Source organism: Varroa destructor, unplaced genomic scaffold, assembly GCF_002443255.2.
Source record: "Varroa destructor unplaced genomic scaffold, Vdes_3.0 BEIS01001052.1, whole genome shotgun sequence".
NCBI classification, from domain to species: domain Eukaryota; kingdom Metazoa; phylum Arthropoda; class Arachnida; order Mesostigmata; family Varroidae; genus Varroa; species Varroa destructor.
Genome location: NW_019212505.1, coordinates 1 through 27,018, shown reverse-complemented (window position 1 = coordinate 27,018; position 27,018 = coordinate 1). Strand labels below are relative to the sequence as shown.

General features: G+C 37.0%; 1 long non-coding RNA gene, 33 other non-coding genes and 20 pseudogenes across 34 annotated transcripts; 4 read left to right on the top strand and 50 right to left on the bottom strand.

Annotated features, from left to right (window-relative positions):
• Nucleotides 1–788: 788 nt before the first annotated feature.
• Nucleotides 789–907, top strand: LOC147754103 (5S ribosomal RNA). Its single transcript, XR_015318274.1, has one exon. It is a non-coding gene; the product is annotated as a 5S ribosomal RNA (ribosomal RNA).
• Nucleotides 908–1,068: 161 nt separating this feature from the next.
• Nucleotides 1,069–1,184, top strand: LOC147754102 (5S ribosomal RNA; annotated as a pseudogene).
• A 424-nt stretch (nucleotides 1,185–1,608) lies between these two features.
• On the top strand, nucleotides 1,609–1,726 carry LOC147754101 (5S ribosomal RNA; annotated as a pseudogene).
• Nucleotides 1,727–2,150: 424 nt separating this feature from the next.
• LOC147754100 (5S ribosomal RNA) lies at nucleotides 2,151–2,269 on the bottom strand. Its single transcript, XR_015318240.1, has one exon. It is a non-coding gene; the product is annotated as a 5S ribosomal RNA (ribosomal RNA).
• Nucleotides 2,270–2,715: 446 nt separating this feature from the next.
• On the bottom strand, nucleotides 2,716–2,834 carry LOC147754099 (5S ribosomal RNA; annotated as a pseudogene).
• Nucleotides 2,835–4,388: 1,554 nt separating this feature from the next.
• Nucleotides 4,389–4,507, bottom strand: LOC147754098 (5S ribosomal RNA). The gene has a single exon (XR_015318273.1). It is a non-coding gene; the product is annotated as a 5S ribosomal RNA (ribosomal RNA).
• A 433-nt stretch (nucleotides 4,508–4,940) lies between these two features.
• On the bottom strand, nucleotides 4,941–5,057 carry LOC147754097 (5S ribosomal RNA; annotated as a pseudogene).
• Nucleotides 5,058–6,594: 1,537 nt separating this feature from the next.
• On the bottom strand, nucleotides 6,595–6,713 carry LOC147754096 (5S ribosomal RNA). The gene has a single exon (XR_015318271.1). It is a non-coding gene; the product is annotated as a 5S ribosomal RNA (ribosomal RNA).
• Nucleotides 6,714–7,153: 440 nt separating this feature from the next.
• On the bottom strand, nucleotides 7,154–7,272 carry LOC147754095 (5S ribosomal RNA; annotated as a pseudogene).
• A 447-nt stretch (nucleotides 7,273–7,719) lies between these two features.
• On the bottom strand, nucleotides 7,720–7,838 carry LOC147754094 (5S ribosomal RNA). Its single transcript, XR_015318270.1, has one exon. It is a non-coding gene; the product is annotated as a 5S ribosomal RNA (ribosomal RNA).
• A 441-nt stretch (nucleotides 7,839–8,279) lies between these two features.
• LOC147754093 (5S ribosomal RNA) lies at nucleotides 8,280–8,396 on the bottom strand (annotated as a pseudogene).
• A 156-nt stretch (nucleotides 8,397–8,552) lies between these two features.
• Nucleotides 8,553–8,671, bottom strand: LOC147754092 (5S ribosomal RNA). Its single transcript, XR_015318269.1, has one exon. It is a non-coding gene; the product is annotated as a 5S ribosomal RNA (ribosomal RNA).
• A 447-nt stretch (nucleotides 8,672–9,118) lies between these two features.
• On the bottom strand, nucleotides 9,119–9,237 carry LOC147754091 (5S ribosomal RNA). The gene has a single exon (XR_015318268.1). It is a non-coding gene; the product is annotated as a 5S ribosomal RNA (ribosomal RNA).
• Nucleotides 9,238–9,681: 444 nt separating this feature from the next.
• On the bottom strand, nucleotides 9,682–9,798 carry LOC147754090 (5S ribosomal RNA; annotated as a pseudogene).
• A 157-nt stretch (nucleotides 9,799–9,955) lies between these two features.
• Nucleotides 9,956–10,074, bottom strand: LOC147754089 (5S ribosomal RNA). Its single transcript, XR_015318265.1, has one exon. It is a non-coding gene; the product is annotated as a 5S ribosomal RNA (ribosomal RNA).
• A 444-nt stretch (nucleotides 10,075–10,518) lies between these two features.
• Nucleotides 10,519–10,635, bottom strand: LOC147754088 (5S ribosomal RNA; annotated as a pseudogene).
• A 445-nt stretch (nucleotides 10,636–11,080) lies between these two features.
• On the bottom strand, nucleotides 11,081–11,199 carry LOC147754087 (5S ribosomal RNA). The gene has a single exon (XR_015318264.1). It is a non-coding gene; the product is annotated as a 5S ribosomal RNA (ribosomal RNA).
• Nucleotides 11,200–11,917: 718 nt separating this feature from the next.
• On the bottom strand, nucleotides 11,918–12,036 carry LOC147754086 (5S ribosomal RNA). Its single transcript, XR_015318263.1, has one exon. It is a non-coding gene; the product is annotated as a 5S ribosomal RNA (ribosomal RNA).
• Nucleotides 12,037–12,480: 444 nt separating this feature from the next.
• Nucleotides 12,481–12,597, bottom strand: LOC147754085 (5S ribosomal RNA; annotated as a pseudogene).
• Nucleotides 12,598–13,044: 447 nt separating this feature from the next.
• On the bottom strand, nucleotides 13,045–13,163 carry LOC147754084 (5S ribosomal RNA). Its single transcript, XR_015318262.1, has one exon. It is a non-coding gene; the product is annotated as a 5S ribosomal RNA (ribosomal RNA).
• Nucleotides 13,164–13,607: 444 nt separating this feature from the next.
• LOC147754083 (5S ribosomal RNA) lies at nucleotides 13,608–13,724 on the bottom strand (annotated as a pseudogene).
• Nucleotides 13,725–13,881: 157 nt separating this feature from the next.
• On the bottom strand, nucleotides 13,882–14,000 carry LOC147754082 (5S ribosomal RNA). The gene has a single exon (XR_015318261.1). It is a non-coding gene; the product is annotated as a 5S ribosomal RNA (ribosomal RNA).
• A 713-nt stretch (nucleotides 14,001–14,713) lies between these two features.
• Nucleotides 14,714–14,832, bottom strand: LOC147754081 (5S ribosomal RNA). The gene has a single exon (XR_015318259.1). It is a non-coding gene; the product is annotated as a 5S ribosomal RNA (ribosomal RNA).
• Nucleotides 14,833–15,276: 444 nt separating this feature from the next.
• On the bottom strand, nucleotides 15,277–15,393 carry LOC147754080 (5S ribosomal RNA; annotated as a pseudogene).
• A 156-nt stretch (nucleotides 15,394–15,549) lies between these two features.
• LOC147754079 (5S ribosomal RNA) lies at nucleotides 15,550–15,666 on the bottom strand (annotated as a pseudogene).
• Nucleotides 15,667–16,107: 441 nt separating this feature from the next.
• Nucleotides 16,108–16,226, bottom strand: LOC147754078 (5S ribosomal RNA). The gene has a single exon (XR_015318258.1). It is a non-coding gene; the product is annotated as a 5S ribosomal RNA (ribosomal RNA).
• A 19-nt stretch (nucleotides 16,227–16,245) lies between these two features.
• Nucleotides 16,246–17,834, top strand: LOC111255202 (uncharacterized). Its single transcript, XR_015318239.1, has 3 exons — nucleotides 16,246–16,545; nucleotides 16,696–16,773; nucleotides 17,798–17,834. It is a non-coding gene; the product is annotated as an uncharacterized LOC111255202 (long non-coding RNA).
• On the bottom strand, nucleotides 16,671–16,787 carry LOC147754077 (5S ribosomal RNA; annotated as a pseudogene).
• Nucleotides 16,952–17,070, bottom strand: LOC147754076 (5S ribosomal RNA). Its single transcript, XR_015318257.1, has one exon. It is a non-coding gene; the product is annotated as a 5S ribosomal RNA (ribosomal RNA).
• LOC147754075 (5S ribosomal RNA) lies at nucleotides 17,498–17,611 on the bottom strand (annotated as a pseudogene).
• A 489-nt stretch (nucleotides 17,835–18,323) lies between the features above and the next one.
• Nucleotides 18,324–18,442, bottom strand: LOC147754074 (5S ribosomal RNA). The gene has a single exon (XR_015318256.1). It is a non-coding gene; the product is annotated as a 5S ribosomal RNA (ribosomal RNA).
• Nucleotides 18,443–18,602: 160 nt separating this feature from the next.
• Nucleotides 18,603–18,721, bottom strand: LOC147754073 (5S ribosomal RNA). Its single transcript, XR_015318255.1, has one exon. It is a non-coding gene; the product is annotated as a 5S ribosomal RNA (ribosomal RNA).
• Nucleotides 18,722–19,133: 412 nt separating this feature from the next.
• Nucleotides 19,134–19,251, bottom strand: LOC147754072 (5S ribosomal RNA; annotated as a pseudogene).
• Nucleotides 19,252–19,407: 156 nt separating this feature from the next.
• LOC147754071 (5S ribosomal RNA) lies at nucleotides 19,408–19,524 on the bottom strand (annotated as a pseudogene).
• Nucleotides 19,525–19,681: 157 nt separating this feature from the next.
• LOC147754070 (5S ribosomal RNA) lies at nucleotides 19,682–19,800 on the bottom strand. Its single transcript, XR_015318252.1, has one exon. It is a non-coding gene; the product is annotated as a 5S ribosomal RNA (ribosomal RNA).
• A 164-nt stretch (nucleotides 19,801–19,964) lies between these two features.
• On the bottom strand, nucleotides 19,965–20,083 carry LOC147754069 (5S ribosomal RNA). The gene has a single exon (XR_015318251.1). It is a non-coding gene; the product is annotated as a 5S ribosomal RNA (ribosomal RNA).
• A 421-nt stretch (nucleotides 20,084–20,504) lies between these two features.
• LOC147754068 (5S ribosomal RNA) lies at nucleotides 20,505–20,623 on the bottom strand. Its single transcript, XR_015318250.1, has one exon. It is a non-coding gene; the product is annotated as a 5S ribosomal RNA (ribosomal RNA).
• Nucleotides 20,624–20,783: 160 nt separating this feature from the next.
• On the bottom strand, nucleotides 20,784–20,902 carry LOC147754067 (5S ribosomal RNA). The gene has a single exon (XR_015318249.1). It is a non-coding gene; the product is annotated as a 5S ribosomal RNA (ribosomal RNA).
• Nucleotides 20,903–21,058: 156 nt separating this feature from the next.
• On the bottom strand, nucleotides 21,059–21,176 carry LOC147754066 (5S ribosomal RNA; annotated as a pseudogene).
• Nucleotides 21,177–21,593: 417 nt separating this feature from the next.
• On the bottom strand, nucleotides 21,594–21,712 carry LOC147754065 (5S ribosomal RNA). The gene has a single exon (XR_015318247.1). It is a non-coding gene; the product is annotated as a 5S ribosomal RNA (ribosomal RNA).
• A 157-nt stretch (nucleotides 21,713–21,869) lies between these two features.
• LOC147754064 (5S ribosomal RNA) lies at nucleotides 21,870–21,988 on the bottom strand. Its single transcript, XR_015318246.1, has one exon. It is a non-coding gene; the product is annotated as a 5S ribosomal RNA (ribosomal RNA).
• Nucleotides 21,989–22,429: 441 nt separating this feature from the next.
• Nucleotides 22,430–22,548, bottom strand: LOC147754063 (5S ribosomal RNA). Its single transcript, XR_015318245.1, has one exon. It is a non-coding gene; the product is annotated as a 5S ribosomal RNA (ribosomal RNA).
• Nucleotides 22,549–22,700: 152 nt separating this feature from the next.
• On the bottom strand, nucleotides 22,701–22,819 carry LOC147754062 (5S ribosomal RNA). Its single transcript, XR_015318244.1, has one exon. It is a non-coding gene; the product is annotated as a 5S ribosomal RNA (ribosomal RNA).
• A 156-nt stretch (nucleotides 22,820–22,975) lies between these two features.
• On the bottom strand, nucleotides 22,976–23,094 carry LOC147754061 (5S ribosomal RNA). Its single transcript, XR_015318243.1, has one exon. It is a non-coding gene; the product is annotated as a 5S ribosomal RNA (ribosomal RNA).
• Nucleotides 23,095–23,506: 412 nt separating this feature from the next.
• Nucleotides 23,507–23,625, bottom strand: LOC147754060 (5S ribosomal RNA). Its single transcript, XR_015318241.1, has one exon. It is a non-coding gene; the product is annotated as a 5S ribosomal RNA (ribosomal RNA).
• Nucleotides 23,626–23,782: 157 nt separating this feature from the next.
• Nucleotides 23,783–23,898, bottom strand: LOC147754059 (5S ribosomal RNA; annotated as a pseudogene).
• A 159-nt stretch (nucleotides 23,899–24,057) lies between these two features.
• On the bottom strand, nucleotides 24,058–24,176 carry LOC147754058 (5S ribosomal RNA). Its single transcript, XR_015318281.1, has one exon. It is a non-coding gene; the product is annotated as a 5S ribosomal RNA (ribosomal RNA).
• Nucleotides 24,177–24,588: 412 nt separating this feature from the next.
• On the bottom strand, nucleotides 24,589–24,706 carry LOC147754057 (5S ribosomal RNA). The gene has a single exon (XR_015318276.1). It is a non-coding gene; the product is annotated as a 5S ribosomal RNA (ribosomal RNA).
• A 159-nt stretch (nucleotides 24,707–24,865) lies between these two features.
• LOC147754056 (5S ribosomal RNA) lies at nucleotides 24,866–24,983 on the bottom strand (annotated as a pseudogene).
• Nucleotides 24,984–25,146: 163 nt separating this feature from the next.
• Nucleotides 25,147–25,265, bottom strand: LOC147754055 (5S ribosomal RNA). Its single transcript, XR_015318278.1, has one exon. It is a non-coding gene; the product is annotated as a 5S ribosomal RNA (ribosomal RNA).
• A 159-nt stretch (nucleotides 25,266–25,424) lies between these two features.
• LOC147754054 (5S ribosomal RNA) lies at nucleotides 25,425–25,543 on the bottom strand. The gene has a single exon (XR_015318267.1). It is a non-coding gene; the product is annotated as a 5S ribosomal RNA (ribosomal RNA).
• A 416-nt stretch (nucleotides 25,544–25,959) lies between these two features.
• LOC147754053 (5S ribosomal RNA) lies at nucleotides 25,960–26,077 on the bottom strand. The gene has a single exon (XR_015318275.1). It is a non-coding gene; the product is annotated as a 5S ribosomal RNA (ribosomal RNA).
• Nucleotides 26,078–26,241: 164 nt separating this feature from the next.
• On the bottom strand, nucleotides 26,242–26,359 carry LOC147754052 (5S ribosomal RNA; annotated as a pseudogene).
• Nucleotides 26,360–26,801: 442 nt separating this feature from the next.
• LOC147754051 (5S ribosomal RNA) lies at nucleotides 26,802–26,920 on the bottom strand. The gene has a single exon (XR_015318253.1). It is a non-coding gene; the product is annotated as a 5S ribosomal RNA (ribosomal RNA).
• Between the last annotated feature and the right edge of the window lie 98 nt (nucleotides 26,921–27,018).

Here is a 27,018-nt window from a genome sequence, read left to right as displayed (position 1 = left end):
GAAGCTAAGCAACGTTGGGCTCGGATAGTACTTGGAAGGGAGACGCCTGGAACACCGGGTGTTGATGGCAATTTTTTTTAAATTTTCTTTTAATTCATATGTACCATAATATTTTTTTAAAAATACTTTTAAATTCTTTTATTTAGGTTATTAAATCATTTTAAATTCAACTCAAACGGTGAAACACATTATGCACCCTGATATTCTTAACTTCACGTTTGAATCACACGCTGTCTGCCATCGGCCATACCACGTTGAATACGCCGGTTCTCGTCCGTCACCGAGTAGCAACGTTGGGCTTGGGTAGTACTTGGAAGGGAGACCGCCTGGAACACCGGGTGTTGATGGCAGCTTTTTTAAATTTTCTTTTAATTCATATGTACCATAATATTTTTTTCAAAAATACTTTTAAATTATTTTATTTAGGTTATTACATCGCTTTAGAATTCAACTCAAACAGTGAAATACATTATGCACCTGATATTCTTAACTTCACGCACTGTCAGTGGCATCGGCCATACCAGTTGAATACGCTGTTCTCGCATGATCACCGAAGGTAAACAAAGTTGGCCCCGGATAGTAATTACAAAGGAGACCGTCTGCGAACACCGGGTGTTGATAGCAATTTTTTTTTTAAATTTCTTTTTAATTAATACGTACCATAATAGTTTAAAAAAATACCTTTAAATTCTTTTATTTAGGTTATTAAATCATTTTGAATTCAACTCAACGGTGAAACACATTATGCACCTGATATCTTAACTTCACGTTTGAATCGGACCGTTACTGCCATCGGCCATACCACGTTGAATACGCCGGTTCTCGTCCGATCACCGAAGCTAAGCAACGTTGGGCTCGGATAGTACTTGGAAGGGAGACCGCCTGGGAACACCGGGTGTTGATGGCATTTTTAAATTTTCTTTTAATTCATATGTACCATAATATTTTTTTAAAAATACTTTTAAATTCTTTTATTTAGGTTATTAAATCATTTTAGAATTCAACTCAAACGGTGAAACACATTATGCACCCTGATATTCTTAACTTCACGTTTGAATCCACCGTTATGCCATCGGCCATACCACGTTGAATACGCCGGTTCTCGTCCGATCACCGAAGCTAGCAACGTTGGCGCGGTAGTACTTGGAAGGGAGACCGCCTGGGAACACCGGGTGTTGATGGCATTTTTTAAATTTTCTTTTAATTCATATGTACCATAATTTTTTTTAAAAATACTTTTAAATTTTTTTTAGGTTATTATCATTTTAGAATTCAACTCAAACAGTGAACACATTATGCACCCTGATATTCTTAACTTCAGTTCGAATCGCACCGTCATGCCATCGGCCATACCACTTGAATACGCTGGTTCTCGTCGATCACCGAAGGTAACAAAGCTGGCTCCGGATGTAATTACAAAGGAGACCGTCTGCGAACACCGGGTGTTGATAGCAATTTTTTTAAAATTCTTTTAATTAATACGTACCATAATAGTTTTTTAAAAATACTTTAAAATTTTTTATTTAGGTTATTAAATCATTTTGAATTCAACTCAGTGAAACACATTATGCACCTGATATTCTTAACTTCACGTTCGAATCGAATTACGCCATCGGCCATACCACGTTGAATACGCCGGTTCTCGTCCGATCACCGAAGCTAAGCAACGTTGGGTCGGATAGTACTTGGAAGGGAGACCGCCTGGGAACACCGGGTGTTGATGGCATTTTTTATTTTCTTTTAATTCATAATAATGTGTTTCACCGTTTGAGTTGAATTCTAAAATGATTTAATAACCTAAATAAAAGAATTTAAAAGTGTTTTTTGAAACTATTATGGTACGTATTAATTAAAAGGGAATTTTAAAAAAAATTGCTATCAACACCCGGTGTTCGCAGGCGGTCTCCTTTGTGATTACTATCCGGGGGCAACTTTCTTTACCTTCGGTGATCATGCGAGAACTAGGGTATTCAACGTGGTATGGCCGATGTCACTGACATTGCGTGAAATTAAGAATATCAGGTGCATAATGTATTTCACTCTTTGAGTTGAATTCTAAAGCGATGTAATAACCTAAATAAAATGATTTAAAAGTATTTTTGAAAAAAAATATTATGGTACATATGAATTAAAAGAAAGTTTAAAAAAGCTGCCATCAACACCCGGTGTTCCCAAGCGGTCTCCCTTCCAAGTACTATCCGAGCCCAACGTTGCTTAGCTTCGGTGATCGGACGAGAACCGGCGTATTCAACGTGGTATGGTCGATGGCAGTAACGGTGCGATTCGAACGTGAAGTTAAGAATATCAGGGTGCATAATATGTTTCACCGTTTGAGTTGAATTCTAAAATGATTTAATAATCTAAATAAAAGAATTTAAAAGTATTTTTTTAAAAAACTATTATGGTACGTATTAATTAAAAAGAAATTTTTAAAAAAATTTCTATCAACACCCGGTGTTCGCAGACGGTCTCCTTTGTAATTACTATCCGGGGCCAACTTTGTTTACCTTCGGTGATCATGCGAGAACTAGCGTTTTCAACGTGGTATGGCCGATGCCACTGACAGTGCATGAAATTAAGAATATGAGGTGCATAATGTATTTCACTCTTTGAGTTGAATTCTAAAATGATTTAATGACCTAAATAAAATAATTTAAAGGTATTTTTAAAAAAATATTATGGTACATATGAATTAAAAGAAAATTTTAAAAAATTTGCCATCAACACCCGGTGTTCCCAGGCGGTCTCCGTTCCAAGTACTATCCGAGCCCAACGTTGCTTAGCTTCGGTGATCGGACGAGAACCGGCATATTCAACGTGGTATGGCCGATGGCAGTAACGGTGCGATTCGAACGTGAAGTTAAGAATATCAGGGTGCATAATGTGTTTCACCGTTTGAGTTGAATTCTAAAATGATTTAATAACCTAAATAAAAGAATTTAAAAGTATTTTTAAAAAAATATTATGGTACATATGAATTAAAAGAAAATTTACAAAAGCTGCCATCAACACCCGGTGTTCCCAGGCGGTCTCCCTTCCAAGTACTATCCGAGCCCAACTTGCGTTAGCTTCGGTGATCGGACGAGAATCCCGTATTCAACGTGGTATGGCCGATGGCATCGTCGACAAACGTGCCAAGTTAAGATATCAGGGTGTATAATGTGTTTCACCGTTTGAGTTGAATTCCAAAATGCATTTAATAACCTAAATAAAAGATTTAAGAGTTTATTTTTAAAATATTATGGTAGATTAAATTAAAACAGAAAATTTTAAAAAAAATTGACTATAAACCCCGGTGTTACGCAGACGGTCTCCTTTGTAATTACTATCCGGGGACCAACTTTGTTTACCTTCGTGTGATCAGTGGAGAATCAGCGTATTCAACTGTGGTATGGCCGATGCCACTGAAGTCCTGAAGTTAAGAATATCAGGGTGCATAATGCTTTCACCTGTTTGAGTTGAATTCTCAAAGTCATGTTAGTAACCTAAATAAAAGAATTTAAAGAGTATTTTTAAAAAAATATTATGGTGCATATGAATTAAACAGAAAATTTCTTAAAAATGGCATAACACCCGGTGTTACCAGGCGGTCTCCCTTTGAAGTTACTATCCGGCGACAAACTTCTTTAGCCTTCTATGATCGTACGAGAATCACGCGTATTCAACGTGGTATGGCCGATAGCACTGAAAGTGCGCACTGAAGTAAGAATATCAGGGTGCATATGTGTTTCACGTTTGAGTTGAATTCTAAAATGAATTAATAACCTAAATAAAAATAAAAATGTAATAGTTTTTTAAAATATTATGGTACGTATTAATTAAAAGGGAACTTTAAAAAAATTGCTACCAACACCCGGTGTTTGCAGACGGTCTCCTTTGTAATTACGATCCGGAACCAGCTTTGTTTATCTTCGGTGATTATGCGAGAACCAGCGTATTCAACGTGATATGGCCGATGCCACTGACAGTGCGTGAAGTTAAGAATATCAGGTGGATAATGTATTTCACTGTTTGAGTTGAATTCTAAAGCGATGTAATAACCTAAATAAAACAATTTAAAAGTATTTTTGAAAAAAATATTATGGTACATATGAATTAAAAGAAAATTTTAAAAAGTTGCCCGGTGTTCCCAGGCGGTCTCCCTCCCAAATACTATTCGACCCCAATGTTGCTGAGCTTCGGTGATCGGACAAGAACCGGCGTATTCAACGTGGTATGGCCGATGGCAACGTGGATTCGAACGTGAAGTTAAGAATATCAGGGTGCATAATGTGTTTCACCGTTTGAGTTGAATTCTAAAATGATTTAATAACCTAAATAAAAGAATTTAAAAGTATTTTTAAAAAAATATTATGGTACATATGAATTAAAAGAAAATTTACAAAAGCTGCCATCAACACCCGGTGTTCCCAGGCGGTCTCCCTTCCAAGTACTATCCGAGCCCAACGTTGCTTAGCTTCGGTGATCGGACGAGAACCGGCGTATTCAACGTGGTATGGCCGATGGCAGTAACGGTCCGATTCAAACGTGAAGTTAAGGATATCATGGTGCATAATGTGTTTCACCGTATGAGTTGAATTCAAAATGATTTAATAACCTAAATAAAAGAATTTAAAGTATTTTTTTTAAACTATTATGGTACGTATTAATTAAAAAGAAATTAGAAAAAAAATTTGTATCAACACCGGGTGTTCGCAGAGTCTCCTTTGTAATTACTTCCGGGCCCAACTTTGTTTACCTTCGGTGATCATGCGAGAACCAGGTATTCACGTGGTATGGCCGATGCCACTGAAGTGCGTAAGTTAAGAATATCAGGTCATAATGTATTTCACTTTTGAGTTGAATTCTAAAGCGATGTAATAACCTAAATAAAATAATTTAAAAGTATTTTTGAAAAAAATATTATGGTACATATGAATTAAAAGAAAATTTAAAAAAGCTGCCATCAACACCCGGTGTTCCCAGGCGGTCTCCCTTCCAAGTACTATCCAAGCCCAACGTTGCTTAGCTCGGTTGTCGGACGAGAACCGGCGTTTCAACGTGGTATGGCCGATGGCAGTAACGGTGCGATTCAAACGTGAAGTTAAGAATATAGGGTGCATATGTGTTTCACGTTTGTTAATTCAAAATGATTTAATAACTAAATTAAAAATTTTAAAGTTTTTTTTTAAAAACTATTATGGTACGTATTAATTAAAAAGAGAATTTTAAAAAACAAATTGCTATCAACACCCGGTGTTCGCAGACCGTCTCCTTTGTAATTACTGTCCGGGGCCAACTTTGTTTACCTTCGGTGATGATGCGAGAACCAGCGTATTCAACGTGGTATGGCCGATGCCTCTGACAAGTGCTGAAGTTAAGAAATATCAGGGTGCATAATGTTTTCACTGTTTGAGTTGAATTCTAAATCGATGTTAATAACCTAAATAAAAGATTTAAAGAGTATTTTTAAAAAATATTATGGTCATATAATTAAAAAAATTTTTTAAAATGGCTATAAACCCGGTGTTCCCAGGCGGTCTCCTTCGTAAGTACTATCCGAGCCAACGTTGTTAGCCTTCGTGATCGTACGAGAATCCGGCGTATTCAACGTGGTATGGCCGATGGCAGCGTGGACAATACGCTGAAGTAAGAATATCAGGGTGCATAATGTGTTTCACCTGTTTGAGTTGAATTCAAAATACATTAATAACCTAAATAAAAGATTTAAAGTGTTTTTTAAAAACATATTATGGTACGTATTAATTAAAAGGAATTTTAAAAAAATTGCTATCAACACCCGGTGTTCGCAGACGGTCTCTTTTGTAATTACTATCCGGGCCAGCTTTGTTTACCTTCGGTGATCGTACGAGAACTAGCGTATTCAACGTGGTATGGCCGATGCACTGACAGTGCGTGAAGTTAAGAATATCAGGGTGCATAATGTGTTTCACGTTTGAGTTGAATTCTAAAATGATATTAATAACCTAAATAAAATAATTTAAAAGGTATTTTTAAAAAAATATTATGGTACGTATTAATTAAAAAGAAATTTAAAAAAATTGCTATCAACACCCGGTGTTCTGCAGACGGTCTCCTTTGTAATTACTATCCGGCCAACTTTGTTTACCTTCGGTGATCGATGCGAGAACAGCGTATTCAACTGGTATGGCCGATGCCACTGACAGTGCGTGAAGTTAAGAATATCAGGTGCATAATGTATTTCACTGTTTGAGTTGAATTCTAAAGCGATGTAATAACCTAAATAAAAAATTTAAAAGTATTTTTGAAAAAAATATTATGGTACATATGAATTAAAAGAAAATTTACAAAAAGCTGCCATCAACACCCGGTGTTCCAGGCGGTCTCCCTTCCAAGTACTATCCAGCCCAACGTTGCTTAGCTCGGTGACGGACGAGAACCGGCGTATTCAACGTGGTATGGCCGATGGCAACAGCGGTGATTCAAACGTGAAGTTAAGAATATCAGGGTGCATAATGTGTTTCACCGTTTGAGTTGAATTCTAAAATGATTTAATAACCTAAATAAAAGAATTTAAAAGTATTTTTAAAAAAATATTATGGTACATATGAATTAAAAGAAAATTTAAAAAGCTGCCATCAACACCCGGTGTTCCCAGGCGGTCTCCCTTCCAAGTACTATCCGAGCCCAACGTTGCTTAGCTTCGGTGATCGGACGAGAACCGGCGTATTCAACGTGGTATGGCCGATGGCAGTAACGGTCCGATTCAAACGTGAAGTTAAGGATATCATGGTGCATAATGTGTTTCACCGTATGAGTTGAATTCAAAATGATTTAATAACCTAAATAAAAGAATTTAAAGGTATTTTTTTTAAACTATTATGGTACGTATTAATTAAAAAGAAATTAAGAAAAAAAATTGTATCAACACCGGTGTTCGCAGACGCGTCTCCTTTGTAATTACTTCCGGGCCCAACTTTGTTTACCTTCGGTGATCATGCGAGAACAGCGTATTCAACGTGGTATGGCCGATGCTCACTGACAGTTGCGTGAAATTAAGAATATCAGGTGCATAATGTATTTCACTTTTGAGTTGAATTCTAAAGCGATGTAATAACCTAATAAAATGAATTTAAAAGTATTTTTGAAAAAAAATATGGTACATATGAATTAAAAGAAAGTTTAAAAAAGCTGCCATCAACACCCGGTGTTCCCAGGCGGTCTCCCTTCCAAGTATCTATCCAAGCCCAACGTTGCTTACTTCGGTGATCGGACGAGAACCGGCGTTTCAACGTGGTATGGCTCGATGGCAGTAACGGTGCGATTCGAACGTGAAGTTAAGAATATCAGGGTGCATAATGTGTTTCACCGTTTGAGTTGAATTCTAAAATGATTTAATAACCTAAATAAAAGAATTTTAAAGGTATTTTTTTTAAAAACTATTATGGTACGTATTAATTAAAAAGAAATTTAAAAAACAAATTGCTATCAACACCCGGTGTTCGCAGACCGGTCTCCTTTGTAATTACTATCCGGGGCCAACTTTGTTTACCTTCGGTGATGCATGCGAGAACCAGCGTATTCAACGTGGTATGGCCGATGCCACTGACAGTGCGTGAAGTTAAGAATATCAGGTGCATAATGTATTTCACTGTTTGAGTTGAATTCTAAAGCGATGTAATAACCTAAATAAAAGAATTTAAAAGAATTTTTAAAAAAATATTATGGTACATATGAATTAAAAAAAAATTTTTAAAATGCCATCAACACCCGGTGTTCCCAGGCGGTCTCCCTTCCAAGTACTATCCGAGCCCAACGTTGCTTAGCTTCGGTGATCGGACGAGAACCGGCGTATTCAACGTGGTATGGCCGATGGCAGTAACGGTGCGATTCAAACGTGAAGTAAATATCAGGGTGCATAATGTGTTTCACCGTTTGAATTGAATTCTAAAATGACTTAATAACCTAAATAAAATATTTTAAAAGTGTTTTTTAAAAACTATTATGGTACGTATTAATTAAAAGGTAATTTAAAAAAAAAATTGCTATCAACACCCGGTGTTCGCAGACGGTCTCTTTTGTAATTACTATCCGGGGCCAGCTTTGTTTACCTTCGGTGATCACGCGAGAACTAGCGTATTCAACGTGGTATGGCCGATGCCACTGACAGTGCGTGAAGTTAAGAATATCAGGGTGCATAATGTGTTTCACCGTTTGAGTTGAATTCTAAAATGATTTAATAACCTAAATAAAATAATTTAAAAGTATTTTTGAAGAAAAATATGGTACATATGAATTAAAAGAAAATTTAAAAAAGCTGCCATCAACACCCGGTGTTACCAGGCGGTCTCCCTTCCAAGTACTACCCAAGCCCAACGTTGCTACTACGGTGATCGGACGAGAACCGGCGTATTCAACGTGGTATGGCCGATGGCAGTAACGGTGCGATTCGAACGTGAAGTTAAGAATATCAGGGTGCATAATGTGTTTCACCGTTTGAGTTGAATTCTAAATTGATTTAATAACCTAAATAAAAGAATTTTTAAAAAATATTATGGTACATATGAATTAAAAGAAAATTCAAAAAAAAATGCCATCAACACCCGGTGTTCCCAGGCGGTCTCCCTTCCAAGTACTATCCGAGCCCAACGTTGCTTAGCTTCGGTGATCGGACGAGAACCGGCGTATTCAACGTGGTATGGCCGATGGCAATAACAGTCCCATTCAAACGTGAAGTTAAGGATATCAGGGTGCATAATGTGTTTCACCGTTTGAGTTGAATTCTAAAATGATTTAATAACCTAAATAAAAGATTTTAAAGGTTTTTTTTTCAAAAACTATTATGGTACGTATTAATTAAAAAGAAATTTAAAAAACAAATTGCTATCAACACCCGGTGTTCGCAGACCGTCTCCTTTGTAATTACTGTCCGGGGCCAACTTTGTTTACCTTCGGTGATGATGCGAGAACCAGCGTATTCAACGTGGTATGGCCGATGCCACTGACAGTGCGTGAAGTTAAGAATATCAGGTGCATAATGTATTTCACTGTTTGAGTTGAATTCTAAAGCGATGTAATAACCTAAATAAAAGAATTTAAAAGAATTTTTAAAAAAATATTATGGTACATATGAATTAAAAAAAAATTTTTTTAAAAATGCCATCAACACCCGGTGTTCCCAGGCGGTCTCCCTTCCAAGTACTATCCGAGCCCAACGTTGCTTAGCTTCGGTGATCGGACGAGAACCGGCGTATTCAACGTGGTATGGCCGATGGCAGTAACGGTGCGATTCAAACGTGAAGTGAAGAATATCAGGGTGCATAATGTGTTTCACCGTTTGAATTGAATTCTAAAATGACTTAATAACCTAAATAAAATATTTTAAAAGTGTTTTTTAAAAACTATTATGGTACGTATTAATTAAAAGGTAATTTAAAAAAAAAATTGCTATCAACACCCGGTGTTCGCAGACGGTCTCTTTTGTAATTACTATCCGGGGCCAGCTTTGTTTACCTTCGGTGATCACGCGAGAACTAGCGTATTCAACGTGGTATGGCCGATGCCACTGACAGTGCGTGAAGTTAAGAATATCAGGGTGCATAATGTGTTTCACCGTTTGAGTTGAATTCTAAAATGATTTAATAACCTAAATAAAATAATTTAAAAGTATTTTTGAAGAAAAATATGGTACATATGAATTAAAAGAAAATTTAAAAAAGCTGCCATCAACACCCGGTGTTACCAGGCGGTCTCCCTTCCAAGTACTACCCAAGCCCAACGTTGCTACTACGGTGATCGGACGAGAACCGGCGTATTCAACGTGGTATGGCCGATGCCACTGACAGTGCGTGAAGTTAAGAATATCAGGTGCATAATGTATTTCACTGTTTGAGTTGAATTCTAAAGCGATGTAATAACCTAAATAAAAGAATTTAAAAGAATTTTTAAAAAAATATTATGGTACATATGAATTAAAAAAAAATTTTTTTAAAAATGCCATCAACACCCGGTGTTCCCAGGCGGTCTCCCTTCCAAGTACTATCCGAGCCCAACGTTGCTTAGCTTCGGTGATCGGACGAGAACCGGCGTATTCAACGTGGTATGGCCGATGGCAGTAACAGTGCGATTCAAACGTGAAGTGAAGAATATCAGGGTGCATAATGTGTTTCACCGTTTGAATTGAATTCTAAAATGACTTAATAACCTAAATAAAATATTTTAAAAGTGTTTTTTAAAAACTATTATGGTACGTATTAATTAAAAGGTAATTTAAAAAAAAAATTGCTATCAACACCCGGTGTTCGCAGACGGTCTCTTTTGTAATTACTATCCGGGGCCAGCTTTGTTTACCTTCGGTGATCACGCGAGAACTAGCGTATTCAACGTGGTATGGCCGATGCCACTGACAGTGCGTGAAGTTAAGAATATCAGGGTGCATAATGTGTTTCACCGTTTGAGTTGAATTCTAAAATGATTTAATAACCTAAATAAAATAATTTAAAAGTATTTTTGAAGAAAAATATGGTACATATGAATTAAAAGAAAATTTAAAAAAGCTGCCATCAACACCCGGTGTTACCAGGCGGTCTCCCTTCCAAGTACTACCCAAGCCCAACGTTGCTACTACGGTGATCGGACGAGAACCGGCGTATTCAACGTGGTATGGCCGATGGCAGTAACGGTGCGATTCGAACGTGAAGTTAAGAATATCAGGGTGCATAATGTGTTTCACCGTTTGAGTTGAATTCTAAATGATTTAATAACCTAAATAAAAGATTTTAAAGGTTTTTTTTTCAAAAACTATTATGGTACGTATTAATTAAAAAGAAATTTAAAAAACAAATTGCTATCAACACCCGGTGTTCGCAGACCGTCTCCTTTGTAATTACTGTCCGGGGCCAACTTTGTTTACCTTCGGTGATGATGCGAGAACCAGCGTATTCAACGTGGTATGGCCGATGCCACTGACAGTGCGTGAAGTTAAGAATATCAGGTGCATAATGTATTTCACTGTTTGAGTTGAATTCTAAAGCGATGTAATAACCTAAATAAAAGAATTTAAAAGAATTTTTAAAAAAATATTATGGTACATATGAATTAAAAAAAAATTTTTTTAAAATGCCATCAACACCCGGTGTTCCCAGGCGGTCTCCCTTCCAAGTACTATCCGAGCCCAACGTTGCTTAGCTTCGGTGATCGGACGAGAACCGGCGTATTCAACGTGGTATGGCCGATGGCAGTAACGGTGCGATTCAAACGTGAAGTGAAGAATATCAGGGTGCATAATGTGTTTCACCGTTTGAATTGAATTCTAAAATGACTTAATAACCTAAATAAAATATTTTAAAAGTGTTTTTTAAAAACTATTATGGTACGTATTAATTAAAAGGTAATTTAAAAAAAAAATTGCTATCAACACCCGGTGTTCGCAGACGGTCTCTTTTGTAATTACTATCCGGGGCCAGCTTTGTTTACCTTCGGTGATCACGCGAGAACTAGCGTATTCAACGTGGTATGGCCGATGCCACTGACAGTGCGTGAAGTTAAGAATATCAGGGTGCATAATGTGTTTCACCGTTTGAGTTGAATTCTAAAATGATTTAATAACCTAAATAAAATAATTTAAAAGTATTTTTGAAGAAAAATATGGTACATATGAATTAAAAGAAAATTTAAAAAAGCTGCCATCAACACCCGGTGTTACCAGGCGGTCTCCCTTCCAAGTACTACCCAAGCCCAACGTTGCTACTACGGTGATGATGCGAGAACCGGCGTATTCAACGTGGTATGGCCGATGCCACTGACAGTGCGTGAAGTTAAGAATATCAGGTGCATAATGTATTTCACTGTTTGAGTTGAATTCTAAAGCGATGTAATAACCTAAATAAAAGAATTTAAAAGAATTTTTAAAAAAATATTATGGTACATATGAATTAAAAAAAAATTTTTTTAAAAATGCCATCAACACCCGGTGTTCCCAGGCGGTCTCCCTTCCAAGTACTATCCGAGCCCAACGTTGCTTAGCTTCGGTGATCGGACGAGAACCGGCGTATTCAACGTGGTATGGCCGATGGCAGTAACGGTGCGATTCAAACGTGAAGTGAAGAATATCAGGGTGCATAATGTGTTTCACCGTTTGAATTGAATTCTAAAATGACTTAATAACCTAAATAAAATATTTTAAAAGTGTTTTTTAAAAACTATTATGGTACGTATTAATTAAAAGGTAATTTAAAAAAAAAATTGCTATCAACACCCGGTGTTCGCAGACGGTCTCTTTTGTAATTACTATCCGGGGCCAGCTTTGTTTACCTTCGGTGATCACGCGAGAACTAGCGTATTCAACGTGGTATGGCCGATGCCACTGACAGTGCGTGAAGTTAAGAATATCAGGGTGCATAATGTGTTTCACCGTTTGAGTTGAATTCTAAAATGATTTAATAACCTAAATAAAATAATTTAAAAGTATTTTTGAAGAAAAATATGGTACATATGAATTAAAAGAAAATTTAAAAAAGCTGCCATCAACACCCGGTGTTACCAGGCGGTCTCCCTTCCAAGTACTACCCAAGCCCAACGTTGCTACTACGGTGATCGGACGAGAACCGGCGTATTCAACGTGGTATGGCCGATGGCAGTAACGGTGCGATTCGAACGTGAAGTTAAGAATATCAGGGTGCATAATGTGTTTCACCGTTTGAGTTGAATTCTAAAATGATTTAATAACCTAAATAAAAGATTTTAAAGGTTTTTTTTTCAAAAACTATTATGGTACGTATTAATTAAAAAGAAATTTAAAAAACAAATTGCTATCAACACCCGGTGTTCGCAGACCGTCTCCTTTGTAATTACTGTCCGGGGCCAACTTTGTTTACCTTCGGTGATGATGCGAGAACCAGCGTATTCAACGTGGTATGGCCGATGCCACTGACAGTGCGTGAAGTTAAGAATATCAGGTGCATAATGTATTTCACTGTTTGAGTTGAATTCTAAAGCGATGTAATAACCTAAATAAAAGAATTTAAAAGAATTTTTAAAAAAATATTATGGTACATATGAATTAAAAAAAAATTTTTTTAAAAATGCCATCAACACCCGGTGTTCCCAGGCGGTCTCCCTTCCAAGTACTATCCGAGCCCAACGTTGCTTAGCTTCGGTGATCGGACGAGAACCGGCGTATTCAACGTGGTATGGCCGATGGCAGTAACGGTGCGATTCAAACGTGAAGTGAAGAATATCAGGGTGCATAATGTGTTTCACCGTTTGAATTGAATTCTAAAATGACTTAATAACCTAAATAAAATATTTTAAAAGTGTTTTTTAAAAACTATTATGGTACGTATTAATTAAAAGGTAATTTAAAAAAAAAATTGCTATCAACACCCGGTGTTCGCAGACGGTCTCTTTTGTAATTACTATCCGGGGCCAGCTTTGTTTACCTTCGGTGATCACGCGAGAACTAGCGTATTCAACGTGGTATGGCCGATGCCACTGACAGTGCGTGAAGTTAAGAATATCAGGGTGCATAATGTGTTTCACCGTTTGAGTTGAATTCTAAAATGATTTAATAACCTAAATAAAATAATTTAAAAGTATTTTTGAAGAAAAATATGGTACATATGAATTAAAAGAAAATTTAAAAAAGCTGCCATCAACACCCGGTGTTACCAGGCGGTCTCCCTTCCAAGTACTACCCAAGCCCAACGTTGCTACTACGGTGATCGGACGAGAACCGGCGTATTCAACGTGGTATGGCCGATGCCACTGACAGTGCGTGAAGTTAAGAATATCAGGTGCATAATGTATTTCACTGTTTGAGTTGAATTCTAAAGCGATGTAATAACCTAAATAAAAGAATTTAAAAGAATTTTTAAAAAAATATTATGGTACATATGAATTAAAAAAAAATTTTTTTAAAAATGCCATCAACACCCGGTGTTCCCAGGCGGTCTCCCTTCCAAGTACTATCCGAGCCCAACGTTGCTTAGCTTCGGTGATCGGACGAGAACCGGCGTATTCAACGTGGTATGGCCGATGGCAGTAACGGTGCGATTCAAACGTGAAGTGAAGAATATCAGGGTGCATAATGTGTTTCACCGTTTGAATTGAATTCTAAAATGACTTAATAACCTAAATAAAATATTTTAAAAGTGTTTTTTAAAAACTATTATGGTACGTATTAATTAAAAGGTAATTTAAAAAAAAAATTGCTATCAACACCCGGTGTTCGCAGACGGTCTCTTTTGTAATTACTATCCGGGGCCAGCTTTGTTTACCTTCGGTGATCACGCGAGAACAGCGTATTCAACGTGGTATGGCCGATGCACGTGACAGTGCGTGAAGTTAAGAATATCAGGGTGCATAATGTGTTTCACCGTTTGAGTTGAATTCTAAAATGATTTAATAACCTAAATAAAAAATTTAAAAGTATTTTTAAAAAAATTATGGTACATATGAATTAAAAGAAAATTTAAAAAACATTGCCATCAACACCCGGTGTTACCAGGCGGTCTCCCTTCCAAGTACTACCCGCGCCAACGTTGCTACTCGGTGATCGGACGAGAACCGGCGTATTCAACGTGGTATGGCCGATGCCACTGACAGTGCGTGAAGTTAAGAATATCAGGTGCATAATGTATTTCACTGTTTGAGTTGAATTCTAAAGCGATGTAATAACCTAAATAAAAGAATTTAAAAGAATTTTTAAAAAAATATTATGGTACATATGAATTAAAAGAAAATTTTTTAAAAATGCCATCAACACCCGGTGTTCCCAGGCGGTCTCCCTTCCAAGTACTATCCGAGCCCAACGTTGCTTAGCTTCGGTGATCGGACGAGAACCGGCGTATTCAACGTGGTATGGCCGATGGCAGTAACGGTGCGATTCAAACGTGAAGTGAAGAATATCAGGGTGCATAATGTGTTTCACCGTTTGAATTGAATTCTAAAATGACTTAATAACCTAAATAAAATATTTTAAAAGTGTTTTTTAAAAACTATTATGGTACGTATTAATTAAAAGGTAATTTAAAAAAAAAATTGCTATCAACACCCGGTGTTCGCAGACGGTCTCTTTTGTAATTACTATCCGGGGCCAGCTTTGTTTACCTTCGGTGATCACGCGAGAACTAGCGTATTCAACGTGGTATGGCCGATGCCACTGACAGTGCGTGAAGTTAAGAATATCAGGGTGCATAATGTGTTTCACCGTTTGAGTTGAATTCTAAAATGATTTAATAACCTAAATAAAATAATTTAAAAGTATTTTTGAAGAAAAATATGGTACATATGAATTAAAAGAAAATTTAAAAAAGCTGCCATCAACACCCGGTGTTACCAGGCGGTCTCCCTTCCAAGTACTACCCAAGCCCAACGTTGCTACTACGGTGATCGGACGAGAACCGGCGTATTCAACGTGGTATGGCCGATGGCAGTAACGGTGCGATTCGAACGTGAAGTTAAGAATATCAGGGTGCATAATGTGTTTCACCGTTTGAGTTGAATTCTAAATTGATTTAATAACCTAAATAAAAGAATTTTTGAAAAAATATTATGGTACATATGAATTAAAAGAAAATTAAAAAAAAATGCCATCAACACCCGGTGTTCCCAGGCGGTTCCCTTCCAAGTACTATCCGAGCCCAACGTTGCTTAGCTTCGGTGATCGGACGAGAACCGGCGTATTCAACTGGTATGGCCGATGGCAGTAACAGTCTCATTCAAACGTGAAGTTAAGGATATCAGGGTGCATAATGTGTTTCACCGTTTGAGTTGAATTCTAAAATGATTTAATAACCTAAATAAAAGATTTTAAAGGTATTTTTTTTCAAAAACTATTATGGTACGTATTAATTAAAAAGAAATTTAAAAAAAATTGCTATCAACACCCGGTGTTCGCAGACGGTCTCCTTTGTAATTACTATCCGGGCCAACTTTGTTACCTTCGGTGATCGAGCGAGAACCAGCGTATTCAACGTGGTATGGCCGATGCCATGACATTGCGTGAAGTTAAGAATATCAGGTGCATAATGTTTTCACTGTTTGAGTTGAATTCCAAAATGATTTAATAACCTAAATAAAAGAATTTTAAAAGTATTTTTAAAAAAATTATGATACATATGAATTAAAAGAAAATTTTTAAAAAAATGCCATCAACACCCGGTGTTCCCAGGCGGTCTCCCTTCCAAGTACTATCCGAGCCCAACGTTGCTTAGCTTCGGTGATCGGACGAGAACCGGCGTATTCAACGTGGTATGGCCGATGGCAATAACAGATCGATTCAAACGTGAAGTTAAGGATATCAGGGTGCATAATGTGTTTCACCGTTTGAGTTGAATTCTAAAATGATTTAATAGCCTAAATAAAAGAATTTAAAGGTATTTTTTAAAAAAAACTATTATGGTACGTATTAATTAAGAAGAAATTTAAAAAAAATTGCTGTCAACACCCTGTGTTCGCAGACCGTCTCCTTTGTAATTACTTTCCGGGCCCAACTTTGTTTACCTTCGGTGATCATGCGAGAACCAGCGTATTCAACGTGGTATAGCCGATGCCACTGACATTGCGTGAAGTTAAGAATATCAGGTGCATAATGTATTTCACTGTTTGAGTTGAATTCTAAAGCGATGTAATAACCTCAATAAAATAATTTAAAAATATTTTTGAAAAAAAATATGGTACATATGAATTAAAAGAAAATTTAAAAAAGCTGCCATCAACACCCGGTGTTCACAGGCGGTCTCCCTTCCAAGTATTACCCAAGCCCAACGTTGCTACTACGGTGATCGGACGAGAACCGGCGTGTTCAACGTGGTATGGCTGATGGCAGTAACGGTGCGATTCAAACGTGAAGTTAAGAATATCAGGGTGCATAATGTGTTTCATCGTTTGAGTTGAATTCTAAAATGATTTAATAACCTAAATAAAAAAATTTAAAAGGATTTTTAAAAAATATTATGGTACATATGAATTAAAAGAAAATTTAAAAAAATGCCATCAACACCCGGTGTTCCCAGGCGGTCTCCCTTCCAAGTACTATCCGAGCCCAACGTTGCTTAGCTTCGGTGATCGGACGAGAACCGGCGTATTCAACGTGGTATGGCCGATGGCAGTAACGGTGCGATTCAACGTGAAGTTAAGATATCAGGTGCATAATGTGTTTCACCGTTGAGTTGAATTCAAAATGATTTAATAACCTAAATAAAAGAATTTAAAGGTATTTTTTAAAACTATATGGTACGTATTAATTAAAAAGAAATTTAAAAAAAATTGCTATCAACACCCGTGTTCGCAGACGGTCTCCTTTGTAATTACTTCCGGGCCAACTTTGTTTACCTTCGGTGATCATGCGAGAACCAGCGTATTCAACGTGGTATGCCGATGCCACTGACTTGCGTGAAGTTAAGAATATCAGGTGCATAATGTATTTCACTGTTTGAGTTGAATTCTAAAGCGATGTAATAACCTAATAAAATAATTTAAAATATTTTTGAAAAAAAATATGGTACATATGAATTAAAAGAAAATTTAAAAAAGCTGCCATCAACACCCGGTGTTCCCAGGCGGTCTCCCTTCCAAGTACTACCAAGCCCAACGTTGCTACTCGGTGATCGGACGAGAACCGGCGTTTCAACGTGGTATGGCCGATGGCATAACGTCGATTCAACGTGAAGTTAAGAATATCAGGGTGCATAATGTGTTTCACCGTTTGAGTTGAATTCTAAAATGATTTAATAACCTAAATAAAAGAATTTAAAGGTATTTTTAAAAAAACTATTATGGTACGTATTAATTAAAAGAAATTTAAAAAAAATTGCTTCAACACCCGTGTTCGCAGACCGTCTCCTTTGTAATTACTTTCCGGGCCCAACTTTTGTTTACCTTCGGTGATCATGCGAGAACCAGCGTATTCAACGTGGTATAGCCGATGCCACGTGACATTGCGTGAAGTTAAGAATATCAGGTGCATAATGTTTTCACTGTTTGAGTTGAATTCTAAAGGATGTAATAACCTAATAAAATAATTTAAAAATATTTTTAAAAAAAATATGGTACATATGAATTAAAAGAAAATTTAAAAAAGTGCCATCAACACCCGGTGTTCCAGGCGGTCTCCCTTCCAAGTATTACCCAAGCCCAACGTTGCTTACTCGGTGATCGGACGAGAACCGGCGTGTTCAACGTGGTATGGCGATGGCAGTAACGGTGCGATTCAAACGTGAAGTTAAGAATATCAGGGTGCATAATGTGTTTCATCGTTTGAGTTGAATTCTAAAATGATTTAATAACCTAAATAAAAAAATTTAAAAGTATTTTTAAAAAATATTATGGTACATATGAATTAAAAGAAAATTTTAAAAAAATGCCATCAACACCCGGTGTTCCCAGGCGGTCTCCCTTCCAAGTACTATCCGAGCCCAACGTTGCTTAGCTTCGGTGATCGGACGAGAACCGGCGTATTCAACGTGGTATGGCCGATGGCAGTACGGTGCGATTCGAACGTGAAGTTAAGAATATCAGGGTGCATAATGTGTTTCACGTTTGAGTTGAATTCAAAATGATTTAATAACCTAAATAAAAAAATTTAAAGTATTTTTAAAAAATATTATGTACATATGAATTAAAAGAAAATTTTAAAAAAATGCCATCAACACCCGGTGTTCCCAGGCGGTCTCCCTTCCAAGTACTATCCGAGCCCAACGTTGCTTAGCTTCGGTGATCGGACGAGAACCGGCGTATTCAACGTGGTATGGCCGATGGCATAACGTCCGATTCAAACGTGAAGTTAAGATATCAGGGTGCAAATGTGTTTCACGTTTGAGTTGAATTCAAAATGATTTAATAACCTAAATAAAAATTTTAAAGTTTTTTTTAAAAACTATTATGGTACTATGTAATTAAAAAAAATAAAAAAAATTGCATCAACACCCGGTGTTCCCACGGTCTCCCTTGTAATTACTCCGGGCCAACTTTGCTTACCTTCGGTGATCAGCGAGAACCGCGTATTCAACGTGGTATGGCCGATGCCACTGACAGTGCGTGAAGTTAAGAATATCAGGTGCATAATGTTTTCACTGTTTGAGTTGAATTCTAAAGATTAATAACCTAAATAAAAGATTTAAAAGATTTTTAAAAAAATATTATGGTACATATGAATTAAAAGAAAATAAAAAATCCATCAACACCCGGTGTTCCCAGGCGGTCTCCCTTCCAAGTACTATCCGAGCCCAACGTTGCTTAGCTTCGGTGATCGGACGAGAACCGGCGTATTCAACGTGTATGGCCGATGGCATAACGCGCGATTCAAACGTGAAGTAAGAATATCAGGTGCATAAGTGTTTCACGTTTGTTGAATTCAAAATGATTTAATAACCTAAATTAAAAAAATTTAAAGTATTTTTAAAAAGACTATATGTACATATGAATTAAAAAAAATTTTTAAAAAAATGCCATCAACACCCGGTGTTCCCAGGCGGTCTCCCTTCCAAGTACTATCCGAGCCCAACGTTGCTTAGCTCGGTGATCGGACGAGAACCGGCGTTTCAACGTGGTATGGCCGATGGCGTAACGTGCGATTCGAACGTGAAGTTAAGAATATCAGGGTGCATAATGTGTTTCACGTTTGAGTTGAATTCAAAATGATTTAATAACCTAAATAAAAAATTTAAAAGTATTTTTAAAAAAATTATGGTACATATGAATTAAAAGAAAATAAAAAAATTGCCATCAACACCCGGTGTTCCCAGGCGGTCTCCCTTCCAAGTACTATCCGAGCCCAACGTTGCTTAGCTTCGGTGATCGGACGAGAACCGGCGTATTCAACGTGGTATGGCCGATGGCAGTACGGTGCGATTCAAACGTGAAGTTAAGAATATCAGGGTGCATAATGTGTTTCACGTTTGAGTTGAATTCTAAAATGATTTAATAACCTAAATAAAAAATTTAAAAGTATTTTTAAAAAAATATTATGGTACATATGAATTAAAAGAAAATTTTTAAAAAAATGCCATCAACACCCGGTGTTCCCAGGCGGTCTCCCTTCCAAGTACTATCCGAGCCCAACGTTGCTTAGCTTCGGTGATCGGACGAGAACCGGCGTATTCAACGTGGTATGGCCGATGGCTAACAGTCGATTCAAACGTGAAGTTAAGATATCAGGGTGCAAATGTGTTTCACGTTTGAGTTGAATTCAAAATGATTTAATAACCTAAATAAAAGATTTTAAAGGTTTTTTTTAAAAAATTATGGTACTATTAATTAAAAAGAAATAAAAAAAAAATTGCATCAACACCCGGTGTTCGCACACGGTCTCCTTTGTAATTACTCCGGGCCAACTTTGTTTACCTTCGGTGATCAGCGAGAACCAGCGTATTCAACGTGGTATGGCCGATGCCACTGACAGTGCTGAAGTTAAGAATATCAGGTGCATAATGTTTTCACTGTTTGAGTTGAATTCTAAAGCGATGTAATAACCTAAATAAAAATTTAAAAGTATTTTTAAAAAAATATTATGGTACATATGAATTAAAAGAAAATTTAAAAAATGCCATCAACACCCGGTGTTCCCAGGCGGTCTCCCTTCCAAGTACTATCCGAGCCCAACGTTGCTTAGCTTCGGTGATCGGACGAGAACCGGCGTATTCAACGTGGTATGGCCGATGGCTGTGATGCGATTCGAACGTGGAGTTAAGAATATCAGAGTGCATAATGTGTTTCACTGTTTGAGTTGAATTCCAAAATGATTTAATAACCTAAATAAAAGATTTTAAAGTATTTTTAAAAAAATTATGGTACATATGAATTAAAAGAAAATTTAAAAAAATTGCCATCAACACCCGGTGTTCCCAGGCGGTCTCCCTTCCAAGTACTATCCGAGCCCAACGTTGCTTAGCTTCGGTGATCGGACGAGAACCGGCGTATTCAACGTGGTATGGCCGATGGCAGTGACGGTGCGATTCGAACGTGAAGTTAAGAATATCAGAGTGCATAATGTGTTTCACTGAGTTGAATTCCAAAATGATTTAATAACCTAAATAAAAGATTTTAAAGTATTTTTAAAAAAAATTATGTACATATGAATTAAAAGAAAATAAAAAATTGCCATCAACACCCGGTGTTCCCAGGCGGTCTCCCTTCCAAGTACTATCCGACCCAACGTTGCTTAGCTTCGGTGATCGGACGAGAACCGGCGTATTCAACGTGGTATGGCCGATGGCTGTGAAATCGATTCGAACGTGAAGTTAAGAATATCAGAGTGCATAATGTGTTTCACTGTTAGTTGAATTCAAAATGATTTAATAACCTAAATAAAAAATTTTAAGGTATTTTTAAAAAAATTATGGTACTATTAATTAAAAGAATAAAAAATTTCATCAACACCCGGTGTTCCCACGCGTCTCCCTTGTAATTACTCCGGGCCAACTTTGTTTACCTTCGGTGATCAGCGAGAACCGCGTATTCAACGTGGTATGGCCGATGCCACTGACAGTGCGATTCGAAGTTAAGAATATCAGGTGCATAATGTTTTCACGTTTGAGTTGAATTCTAAAGCATGTAATAACCTAAATAAAAATTTAAAAGTATTTTTAAAAAAATATATGGTACATATGAATTAAAAGAAAATTTTTAAAAAATGCCATCAACACCCGGTGTTCCCAGGCGGTCTCCCTTCCAAGTACTATCCGAGCCCAACGTTGCTTAGCTTCGGTGATCGGACGAGAACCGGCGTATTCAACGTGGTATGGCCGATGGCTAGGGCGATTCAAACGTGAGTTAAGAATATCAGAGTGCATAATGTGTTTCACGTTTGAGTTGAATTCCAAATGATTTAATAACCTAAATAAAAAAAATTTAAAAGTATTTTTAAAAAAAATTATGGTACATATGAATTAAAAGAAAATTTAAAAAATTGCCATCAACACCCGGTGTTCCCAGGCGGTCTCCCTTCCAAGTACTATCCGAGCCCAACGTTGCTTAGCTTCGGTGATCGGACGAGAACCGGCGTATTCAACGTGGTATGGCCGATGGCTGTGACATGCGATTCGAACGTGAGTTAAGAATATCAGAGTGCATAATGTGTTTCACTGTTTGTTTTGAATTTAAAATGATTTAAAACCTAAATAAAATAATTTAAAAGTATTTTTAAAAAAAATATTATGGTACATATGAATTAAAAGAAAATTTTTAAAAAATGCCATCAACACCCGGTGTTCCCAGGCGGTCTCCTTCCAAGTACTATCGAGCCCAACGTTGCTTAGCTTCGGTGATCGGAGAGAACCGCGTATTCAACGTGGTATGGCCGATGGCTGTGACAGTGCGATTCGAACGTGAGTTAAGAATATCAGAGTGCATAATGTGTTTCACTGTTTGAGTTGAATTCCAAAATGATTTAATAACCTAAATTAAAAGATTTTAAAAGTATTTTTAAAAAAATTATGATACATATGAATTAAAAGAAAATTTAAAAAAATGCCATCAACACCCGGTGTTCCCAGGCGGTCTCCCTTCCAAGTACTATCCGAGCCCAACGTTGCTTAGCTTCGGTGATCGGACGAGAACCGGCGTATTCAACGTGGTATGGCCGATGGCTATGACTGGATTCGAACTGAAGTTAAGAATTCAGAGTGCATAATGTGTTTCACTTTTGAGTTGAATTCCAAATGATTTAATAACCTAAATAAAAATTTAAAAGTATTTTTAAAAAAATTATGGTACATATGAATTAAAAGAAAATAAAAAATTGCCATCAACACCCGGTGTTCCCAGGCGGTCTCCCTTCCAAGTACTATCCGAGCCCAACGTTGCTTAGCTTCGGTGATCGGACGAGAACCGGCGTATTCAACGTGGTATGGCCGATGGCTGGACTGCGATTCGAACGTGAGTTAAGAATATCAGAGTGCATAATGTGTTTCACTTTTGAGTTGAATTCCAAAATGATTTAATAACCTAAATAAAAAAATTTAAAGTATTTTTAAAAAAAATATGTACATATGAATTAAAAGAAAATTTTAAAAAATGCCATCAACACCCGGTGTTCCCAGGCGGTCTCCCTTCCAAGTACTATCCGAGCCCAACGTTGCTTAGCTTCGGTGATCGGACGAGAACCGGCGTATTCAACGTGGTATGGCCGATGGCTGTGACATCGATTCGAACGTGGAGTTAAGAATATCAGAGTGCATAATGTGTTTCACTGTTTGTTGAATTCAAAATGATTAATAACCTAAATAAAAAATTTAAAGTATTTTTAAAAAACATATGACTATAATTAAAAAATTTAAAAAATCATCAACACCGGTGTTCCAGGCGGTCTCCCTTAGTACTATCACGATGCCAACCAGTTTGTTTACCTTCGGTGATCGACGAGAACCCGTACAAGTGGTATGGCCGATGGCAGTACGGTGGATTCGAACTGAAGTTAAGAATATCAGAGTGCATAATGTGTTTCACGTTTGAGTTGAATTCCAAAATGATTTAATAACCTAAATAAAAATTTAAAGTATTTTTAAAAAAATTATGTACATATGAATTAAAAGAAAATTTTAAAAAATGCCATCAACACCCGGTGTTCCCAGGCGGTCTCCCTTCCAAGTACTATCCGAGCCCAACGTTGCTTAGCTTCGGTGATCGGACGAGAACCGGCGTATTCAACGTGGTATGGCCGATGGCTGTGACAATGCGATTCGAACGTGGAGTTAAGAATATCAGAGTGCATAATGTGTTTCACTGTTTGTTTTGAATTTTAAAATGATTTAAAACCTAAATAAAAAATTTAAAGTATTTTTAAAAATATATGTACATATGAATTAAAAAAAATTTTTAAAAATGCCATCAACACCCGGTGTTCCCAGGCGGTCTCCTTCCAAGTACTATCCGAGCCCAACGTTGCTTAGCTTCGGTGATCGGAGAGAACCGCGTATTCAACGTGGTATGGCCGATGGCTGTGACGTGCGATTCGAACGTGAGTTAAGAATATCAGAGTGCATAATGTGTTTCACTGAGTTGAATTCCAAAATGATTTAATAACCTAAATTAAAAGATTTTAAAGTATTTTTAAAAAAATTATGATACATATGAATTAAAAGAAAATTTTTAAAAAAATGCCATCAACACCCGGTGTTCCCAGGCGGTCTCCCTTCCAAGTACTATCCGAGCCCAACGTTGCTTAGCTTCGGTGATCGGACGAGAACCGGCGTATTCAACGTGGTATGGCCGATGGCTGTGACAATCGATTCGAACGTGGAGTTAAGAATATCAGAGTGCATAATGTGTTTCACTGTTTGTTTTGAATTTCAAAATGATTTAAAACCTAAATAAAAAATTTAAAGTATTTTTAAAAAACTATTATGGTACTATGTAATTAAAAAATTTAAAAAATTCATCAACACCGGTGTTCCAGCGGTCTCCCTTGTACTATCGAGCCAACAGTTGTTACCTTCGGTGATCGACGAGAACCCGTACAAGTGGTATGGCCGATGGCAGTACGGTGGATTCGAACTGAAGTTAAGAATATCAGAGTCATAATGTGTTTCATGTTTGAGTTGAATTCAAAATGATTTAATAACCTAAATAAAAATTTAAAGTATTTTTAAAAAAATTATGTACATATGAATTAAAAGAAAATAAAAAAATTGCCATCAACACCGGTGTTCCCAGGCGGTCTCCCTTCCAAGTACTATCCGAGCCCAACGTTGCTTAGCTTCGGTGATCGGACGAGAACCGGCGTATTCAACGTGGTATGGCCGATGGCTGTGACATGCGATTCGAACGTGGAGTTAAGAATATCAGAGTGCATAATGTGTTTCACTGTTTGTTTTGAATTAAAATGATTTAATAACCTAAATAAAATAATTTAAAAGTATTTTTAAAAAAATATATGGTACATATGAATTAAAAGAAAAATTTTAAATGCCATCAACACCCGGTGTTCCCAGGCGGTCTCCTTCCAAGTACTATCCGAGCCCAACGTTGCTTAGCTTCGGTGATCGGACGAGAACCGGCGTATTCAACGTGGTATGGCCGATGGCTAGTGACAGTGCGATTCGAACGTGGAGTTAAGAATATCAGAGTGCATAATGTGTTTCACTGTTAGTTGAATTCCAAAATGATTTAATAACCTAAATAAAAGATTTTAAAAGTATTTTTAAAAAAATTATGATACATATGAATTAAAAGAAAATTAAAAAAAATTGCCATCAACACCCGGTGTTCCCAGGCGGTCTCCCTTCCAAGTACTATCCGAGCCCAACGTTGCTTAGCTTCGGTGATCGGACGAGAACCGGCGTATTCAACGTGGTATGGCCGATGGCACTGACGGTGGATTCGAACATGAAGTTAAGAATTCAGAGTGCATAATGTGTTTCACTTTTGAGTTGAATTCCAAAATGATTTAATAACCTAAATAAAAAAAATTTAAAGTATTTTTAAAAAAATATGGTACATATGAATTAAAAGAAAATTTAAAAAATTGCCATCAACACCCGGTGTTCCCAGGCGGTCTCCCTTCCAAGTACTATCCGAGCCCAACGTTGCTTAGCTTCGGTGATCGGACGAGAACCGGCGTATTCAACGTGGTATGGCCGATGGCTGTGACAATCGATTCGAACGTGGAGTTAAGAATATCAGAGTGCATAATGTGTTTCACTGTTTGTTGAATTCAAAATGATTTAAGAACCTAAATTAAAAAATTTTAAAGTATTTTTAAAAAACTATTATGGTACGTATAATTAAAAGGAATTTAAAAAATCTATCAACACCGGTGTTCGCAGCGGTCTCCTTTGTAATACGATCGAACGTTGTTACCTTCGGTGATCGTACGAGAACCACGTACAATGTGGTATGGCCGATGGCAGTGACGGTGGATTCGAACATGAAGTTAAGAATATCAGAGTATAATGTGTTCATGTTTGAGTTGAATTCAAAATGATTTAATAACCTAAAAAAAGATTTAAAGTATTTTTAAAAAAAATTATGTACATATGAATTAAAAGAAAATAAAAAAATTGCCATCAACACCGGTGTTCCCAGGCGGTCTCCCTTCCAAGTACTATCCGAGCCCAACGTTGCTTAGCTTCGGTGATCGGACGAGAACCGGCGTATTCAACGTGGTATGGCCGATGGCTGTGACAATGCGATTCGAACGTGGAGTTAAGAATATCAGAGTGCATAATGTGTTTCACTGTTTGTTTTGAATTTAAAATGATTTAAGAACCTAAATAAAATAATTTAAAAGTATTTTTGAAAAAAAATATTATGGTACATATGAATTAAAAAAAATTTTTTTAATGCCATCAACACCCGGTGTTCCCAGGCGGTCTCCTTCCAAGTACTATCCGAGCCCAACGTTGCTTAGCTTCGGTGATCGGACGAGAACCGGCGTATTCAACGTGGTATGGCCGATGGCTGTGACATGCGATTCGAACGTGAGTTAAGAATATCAGAGTGCATAATGTGTTTCACTGAGTTGAATTCCAAAATGATTTAATAACCTAAATTAAAAAATTTTAAAGTATTTTTAAAAAACTATTATGGTACGTATTAATTAAAAGGGAATTTTAAAAAATTGCTATCAACACCCGGTGTTCGCAGACGGTCTCCTTTGTAATTACGATCCGGAACCAGCTTTGTTTACCTTCGGTGATCGTACGAGAACCAGCGTAGTCAATGTGGTATGGCCGATGGCAGTCACGGTGCGATTCGAACATGAAGTTAAGAATATCAGAGTGCATAATGTGTTTCATGTTTGAGTTGAATTCCAAAATGATTAATAACCTAAATTAAAAGATTTTAAAGTATTTTTAAAAAAATTATGATACATATGAATTAAAAGAAAATTTTTAAAAAAATGCCATCAACACCCGGTGTTCCCAGGCGGTCTCCCTTCCAAGTACTATCCGAGCCCAACGTTGCTTAGCTTCGGTGATCGGACGAGAACCGGCGTATTCAACGTGGTATGGCCGATGGCAATAGGTGCGATTCGAACGTGGAAGTTAAGAATATCAGAGTGCATAATGTGTTTCACTGTTTGAGTTGAATTCCAAAATAATTTAATAACCTAAATTA